Source organism: Macrobrachium rosenbergii, chromosome 25 (genome assembly GCF_040412425.1).
Source record: "Macrobrachium rosenbergii isolate ZJJX-2024 chromosome 25, ASM4041242v1, whole genome shotgun sequence".
NCBI lineage: Eukaryota > Metazoa > Arthropoda > Malacostraca > Decapoda > Palaemonidae > Macrobrachium > Macrobrachium rosenbergii.
In genome coordinates this window covers 38,505,325-38,513,549 of record NC_089765.1, presented here as the reverse complement: position 1 = coordinate 38,513,549, position 8,225 = coordinate 38,505,325, and positions in this window count along the sequence as shown.

Below are 8,225 nucleotides of genomic sequence, written 5' to 3'. Positions count from 1 at the left end.
TGTGGAAACATTACCATGCAGTTACATTTAATTTCCTGTAAAAATAAATTTTTTGTGATTTTTTTAGGGTATTTTTTCTTACCCGAAAAAGGGGGTAAGAAAAAACATAGTTGGGGTAAAAAAAAACTACCTTCATTTTCGGTATTTTAAGACAATTTAGAGGTCCCCTTGGGGCTCAAGGTAAAATAAAATGAAATGTCTTCTATTTCATATAACTTAACATATAGTTCATTAATTCATTATGAGAAATGTATGGTATTTCATTTAATGTTTTTACACCAATCTCATTATTCACCATTAAAGCTTAAAGAATATTTCCTAAAAGCACTCAATGCTAGCTTATCGGGAAATTTGAAGTAACCCCCTTTTATTATGTCTGCATTTGCAGGACCAAAAAATACAAATTCAGAAGAAACAATCTGAATATCTTTAGATACTGGTTGCATCCGTGTGAGTTTTTCTGGGTCAGATGAAATGCTTTTTCTTCTTAAAAAGTCCACTTCTACAGATGAAACACTTTCATTTTCATCATATTCAAAAGTCTTTGTAATCTTACCCCAGTAGTAAGACTTTGTAGGAGTACAATAAAAAACTGCATAAAATTTTCCTACAGTGCTGTCATCTAACACTGGCATTTGGAATAATTCTTCTTCAGGAACATTTTCATCTGCAGGGATGTGCTCTTCAACTGAAGATTCGTCGTCCATAGCATCTGTATCATCTGTGTCCTCTAGTTCCATCACTGGTTGTTGGCCGTCATCCTCTTCTGAGGAGATTTTGCACTTTCTCTTAGACTTGGATTTGCTTTTTTTTCTAACTTTTGTGATTTCTTCTCCTGTTATGATTTGGGCTTTCATATTTATGCGACGACGTGTGGGCTTGGATGTATTTGGTGTCTTCCATCTTGCCTGCATAACAGTCCCTAATGTTGTTTCCTCATTGGATTCTTGTAGAATCACACTGTAGCGCATATTAGGAGGGGCTCTTCGTTGAATTTCCTTATAAAGCACATCAATTGGTAAAGAATGTAGAATTCTGTTTAGCTCAGAGTCCGAGTATTTAGAAAGGAATGGATCATTCTTATAAATTGTACTAATGTTTGATGTTGATGCTTCTGAGTGAGGTGTTGAAGCTCTTGTAGCAGGAGTAGTTGGTCTTGAGGTGGGGGTAGTTGACGGACAAACTGGAGCAGGTATGAGTGTGTCTAAGGATTCTGTAAAATCTCTAGAAACAGAAGTTGAAAATAGAGAAACACATAATTTAGTTGGGGATGATACAAGTTGAACAGTTGCTTACCCTTTTATCAGTGTGTTCTTCTCCGATAGTTAATGCTCTGTTTCGGAGCATAGAAATTGACATACAGTACTTCAAAGCAGTTGAGCGCACTAAAGCTCCATGCTGTATTTCTTCTAATGCTCTCCTCACAGTTTCTTCATTCCAGGGTTTGATTTTCTTTTTGTAGTCACGAGGCATTTTTCAAGAGCTCAGGCTGCACCAGCTAACTCTGTGGCAGTTACCTTAATACTGAACCTCACACTTGGGAGTTTCCTTACCATTAGACCTTCCAATATAGCAACCTGTTAAGACAAATTCAAACTTGTTCAAGCAGGAAACACTTCAGAGGAAACAAGCTAAACTACTAGTACTTGTTTGGTTGTAATAAGAAGAACATGGGGTGAGAAAAAACACCACATGGGTAAAAAAAAACACCACTTGGGGTAACAAAAAACACCACATGGGGTAACAAAAAACACCACATGGGGTAAGAAAAAACACGAATGGGGTAACAAAAAACACGAATGGCGTAACAAAAAACACCACATGGGGTAACAAAAAACATCATTATCTGTTTTCTTACCCCACTATTTGGAAATTTGGTGGGGTAAAAAAAAAACAGCCTTTATGACAATAAGCAATAGAGGCTAGTGATCTGGGACCATTTGACCGCCACTACAACTCTATGGGGACTACAACCCATGTTTCACAAATCTCCGAAACCCATCTGGGGTAAGGAAAAACAGAAGTTTGTGAAAGTCAATAATAAGTTTTAGAGACCCATTTTTCAATAACTTTACACTGATGGCGTTGCATATTCATAAATATAACAATTAAAGAAACCTGTAACATGGACACATAGTTAATGAGTTTATCTTCATGTTTATAGCATTGAATGATAATTTTTTTTCTGAAGAGGGGGGAGGGCCATGTTTTTTCTTACCTCAAAAACCCCCATGTTTTTTTTCCCACATATATGTATGTATGTGTAATTTCTATCACGGGAATAACAGTAAACTATAAAAAATACTCAAAGTATATGGCCACAAGGAAAGTGAACCAACGGAGTGCAAGGTCTTTTGCCTTTACTGAATGTATTTTCAAGCAAACTACGTACAGTTGAACAAAAACTAATAAAGAAGACTGGGTTTTACAGATAGTAGTTACCCTGACAGGGGTATATAACTGTTTTATTACATACTAAGATCATTACATTTTGATGAAGTCTTCAGGTGATGGCCCGCTGTCTAGGATTAACTTAGTTACTTAAATGAAACAAGGCTAAGTGAAAGACATTAATCTGGATTACTAGCAAAATTTTACATTCTCTTTTGAATCTCCTTCAAACCTCTTGTGCAGAATGGGCTTAAATAAATTAATTTTTTAAGGAAAACAATATTAATTAAAACCAAGTCTTTACGCTCTTTATAACATTCTGCACAAGAAGCGTGAGGAAGATTTAAAAGAGAATGTACAGATTGTCAGTAATCCAAGTTAAAGTCCTTTACCTCGCCTTGTTTTATCCAAGTACTACCTGATTTAATCCTGAACAGATGTTCCTCATCTGAAGATTTAATACAGTTGCATTGACCTTTGCTTGCATTACAATGGTTATATACCCGGCTAAGTATTGTTGTTTTTGTAAAACAGAGTCTTTTTTTGTAATTTTGTGTTGCATTTTATGTAGTTTACATTAAGTAATGGGGAAAAATCTCGTGGCCAAGTACTCCATGTATACATATACGCACATATGCAGATATATATCTGATTATCTACACGGCTACATGTATATCCAGAACGATGAGAGTCAACATAAATATAAGAAAAAAGTAAGGTAATGGGGGCTGAGTTATGCATAACGGGACAAATAAAATTAGACTGAGAAAAGATTGTTAAGGTTGAATCTTTCATATATTTTGAAACCATGATATTAAATACATGTTTTCTTGAGAGGGATTTCAGCGAAAGACCGTAAAAGTCAAACGAAACAATGGGCAGGATGAGTAAGGTTTGGGAATAAAATACATTGAAATTGTATAAAAGAGTAAGATTGTACGTAAGTCTGTTATGGTATGTATTGCTATAGGAACATGAATAATGGTATGATAGTAAAACTATATCTAAAAGATTTCATTGATATGAAAATTGAACTTGAAGACGAATATTAAAAGTCTGATGCCAGGATAGTTAGAAATGATACCACAAGGAAAATTACATGAGTTCCATAATGTAGATGAGATAATGATGAAAGGGAGATGCAGACTGTTTGGACATGTCCTTCGCACACCCCCTGAAGAATGTTATGTGATAGTTTCTGCTGGGCTCGTGTGGGCACTAGGGCAGTTGGGAGGGAAAGACATCAGTGGTAGAATATCAGAAGACATTTGTGTATATATATATATATATATATATATATATATATATATATATATATATATATATATATATATATATATATATATACACATATACACACACACACATATATATATATATATATATATATATATATAAATTTCTGACTCACATCAGGATCGAACCCAGGTCTTTCAATTGAAAGGCAGGGCAAACTTGCCTTTCAATTGAAAGACCTGGTTCGATCCTGATGTGAGTCAGAAATTTATTTCTGTTCCACACGTGATTTTGTTGATTATTTATTATATATATATATATATATATATATATATATATATATATATATATATATTTATATTTTTATAAATATTCTGCTGTTCGCCCTCTTTGTATTATTTAGTAAGAATATCATTCTAACAAAGACAGAAAGGCGTCTCTGTCGACGCTAAGGGAATGAAGTAGGCTGTGTTTAAAAAAAAAAAAAAAATGTCTTTAGCAGGGATAGTTTAGCATTAGAGGCCTAAACCATAGGGAGGGTTTTACCAAGTAACCTCCGGTGAAGGTGGTCTTAAGCTTCCTTTTGCTCTGTCCTATGCCTTCGGCAATGTCTATGTCAATTTTTCAGACTGCCTGGGGCTATGGACTACAGTTTTGCCCTGACTTGACCCGATGCCAGCAGAGGGAGACCTGAAGCTGCACAAAGCACACGCGTCATTGTGCGTAACTAATTCTTTGTGCTTGCTCTCTTACTGTTTTATTGGTACTAGTGAGGCATCAAACGGATTTTTTCAAGACTTTTGATTGTCAGTTGCATGCACAAGCAACCCACGTCAACGGTAAGTCAGAAATTTGACAGTTTCTTCGTCAATTTACTAGTATTCTTCCACTGTATTTCATGTTTTCCCTTTGTTTTCACCACTTCACCACCATCTGCAAGAACCGTTATAATCAGTTTTCTTTTATGAAGTCTAGTGTAAGAATAATTAATATTGCCTTGTGAAATTGCATAAGCTATTCCCATGCAGTAAGTAGGAATTAGGGAAAGTTAAGTAAGTAAACTTCAGGCAGCCTTGTGTCTCAATCCCATTGTTCGGAAGAGAAATAGCCTTCATATTACTAAAACTGCATAAGATAGCTGCTTGTACAGACATCCGTTGCATTGTATTTTCTAACGGGAGCAGGGAAAATTGACCGTGTCCGACATGGGCGCAAGTTCATATAATTTCCTTGCTATCACTGCACATTCTTCTGTGTGGGGACTAAGTGGGAAGTAAAGGGGTTTGATGTAATCCATTTGTTGCAGAGTAATCCATTATCCCATACATTGTTTCTCGAATTCAATTAAGTAATTGTCTGTCTTTGAGGTTAACTTTGCTTTAAAATTGACAGGTTACCTGTGCTATTGGCGATCCAGGGCCCTCATAAATTACATTAATTACTTAATAAACTCATCAGCCAAGCCCCACACATAATATATATATACATATACATATACACACACACACACACATATATATATATATATATATATATATATATATATATATATATATATATATATATATATATATGCGCCAATTTATGTACGAAATATCTGTACTGTGTGTGTGTGTGTGTGTGTGTGTGTGTGTCTATAAAATCAAGACCTGTTGTGTTGCATGTTTGATGCTGAGATTCTGTGACATGTCACGCTATACAAATCAGTTGTTGATCACAAAATGTGAAAATGCAGCGCTTAATAAAAGGGGAAATCGTGTGTTGAAAATGACAGAAGTAATTGGGAATTTGAATTGTTGAATGAATGACTTCATTAGACGTTGATTTCGGAGCACCTGCAGTCATCACCTTTCATCTCATTATTTCAGCTTTAGCTTTTTAACTTGAAATCTCATTTCATTCTTCGCTGAACGATGAAATGTAATTGAAGAGTCCAGAGCTATTGACTTCCATTTCACACGGGGAAAGCGTGGTCTTAATTGTCGATGGCGATCCATAATAATTTATTATTATTATTATTATTATTATTATTATTATTATTATTATTATTATTATTATTATTATTATTATTATTATTATTATTGACGGTAATATGTTTTGCTAGGACACACTTGATGAAAACGAAGTGCAACGAATGATTTTATTCTGTTTTAGTTTGATATATGTACATTTTCTTATGTAACTAAACATGATTAAGTAAAAGGAACACTAGTTACTGCACCCAGTCTTTCATTTAATTCCATTGTTGTGTGAGTTTTGTCCCGTATCGCAGAAGACAAGGTGAGATTTAAGTTTCTAATGCTTTCATACACTATATTTGTATTTTCTTAGTTTCGTTCCTGCTCACTTTTTTGAATGTGGAATGGTGAAAAAAAAACCTCTTTACTGTTTATTTTCGCACGAGAATAAGTTGTTATAGCAATAGTCTCTGAAGCAATAACCTTGTCTAACCTCGTTTATATGTGATTGGTAGAGTTGTTGCCTACCAAGAAAGAGGTTCCAGATTCGACTCCTGTGGAAAGATGGGTGGATGGACATAGTCCAACGAAGATTCATTTTGCTTCTGTTGGCCTAACCAGTGATTTATATATCTGATAGACACCCGTGGTGGCAGCAGCCAAAAATACATTGTCCCAAAACTAGCAGACTAACCCTCTCTGGTGCCACCCCAATATATATATATATATATATATATATATATATATATATATATATATATATATATATATATATATATATGTGTGTGTGTGTGTGTGTGTGTGTGTGTGTCTCACAAATGACTAGTTATTAGTTATCTCCCACTCTTCCCATTCTCCTCCTCCAACTCCTTTTTCTTCTTATAGTATTAGTGCTACCACTATTACTACTAGTAGTGGTCTAGCCACCCCTCCTTATGCAAACATACACACGCACGCCCACGGACTTCTCCCCCTAAAGGGATCTTAAACGACCCCTCCCAGACGTGTAAACATGTGCCAATACATACATAAACTTCAGTCTGATGCTGTCTGTGTACCACCCTCCCCTCCCCCTCCCCACCCTCCTCATAACCCTTCACCTTCCTCTTCCCCTGGACTACTGTGACTCTTTTGTTTCCTTGTCGCCACACCCTCACACTTCATTGCTCTGCCTGTCCCATTGATTTTTATCGTTTTCTGGCCTTTGCACCCGTTAGGACTTGCCCGATTGTATAGATTATGTCTGGCATGCAGCGGATTTCATTTTTAAATCATTATAGTATTTACATTTATGATGATAATGTTTTAACAACCTCGAGTGTTCATTATCGAATTCGGACCCCTTAGGTTATTGAAAATAAATGAATATGTCTCTGGCTTAGCTTTTAACAGAAGCGTTTGTTCAGGTAACTCATCTTCCCTAGCAAGCTAACCTAAATTAACTTAGCCTTAACTTACCTGGGCTCCTGGATGTTTGCATATGTATTCCTGGGATATGCAGTGAATATTTCCTTCCTTTCAACAGCAAATTGGCAAGTAAACTGGGTGCTTTGTAAAATCCATGTAGTCGCTGAAACCATTCCAGTTATGAGATTCATAGTCTTTCAAAGATTTGTGAGTGAATTTTGTAAGGGAACTGTTCTTTCCGCGACTGTCATCGCTAACATTAATCTTTTATCATAGCAGTATAGCTATAAATGAATAGTTTTTGTTTCAGTCATTCTTTCAGGAGTGAAGTTATGAATATACAGTTAAGTTATAAACTTTCTTACCTGAGCAGGCCTAAGTTTTGCAATGTCTTCATAAACAGACGTGGGAACTGAAGGATTTTAATACTCAGTGCTTATGAAAATTGTCTGGAGTATTTGGAAAATGAAGACTACTAATGCTATCCATGGAACATTACAACAAAACTCATGCTCCTGAACAGTGGTAAAATTAAAACCCCAGCAGCCAAAACAGGAGTGAATAAAAATTATAGATCATGTCTCCACCCCCCAAAGAGGAACGCCTTTCCAAACCCATACCTTCTGATATGCATAGAGGTTAGGGATAGTAAGAATATCACCATACAAAAGGCTGACAAAACAGCTTCTTTCATTTTTATTGAGAGTAGTGAATATTAGCAGAATCTTGATCCTATCCTCTAAGACAGAACGAAAGTCTGATGCTTGATCAGGAACCCAACTGAGGATATTAAGCACGAGGCCTCCTGTTCCAGCATTCATGAATTGTGTAAGAGGTGTCACTTACCTCTTTCTAATCAAAGACAAGTATGGGCTTGTCTACATTTGTGGCATCATGACCTGTAAGCCAGCAAGCCACTCTTCCTCCAGTTGTTAGCCAGATTCCCAACCCCACATACCAAATGGCATAAATATATAGTCATATCTTGACCCCATATATACCAAATTGCTACAGCCTTTGCTCCCTTGCCGAGTCCATGGGTCTCATTGAGAATTCCACCATGGTGTCATAGATCCCTGGATGCATCGTCCTTACTCACAAATGCGCTTTTGGATGAGGCTTTTGAGCACCTTTTGATTGGCTCTACCTGAATGGTATCACTCGTAAATTCAGCATCCTAGAATATGCCTTTAAATCCTTACAGAAAATACGTATAAAAACACACTTTTTTTT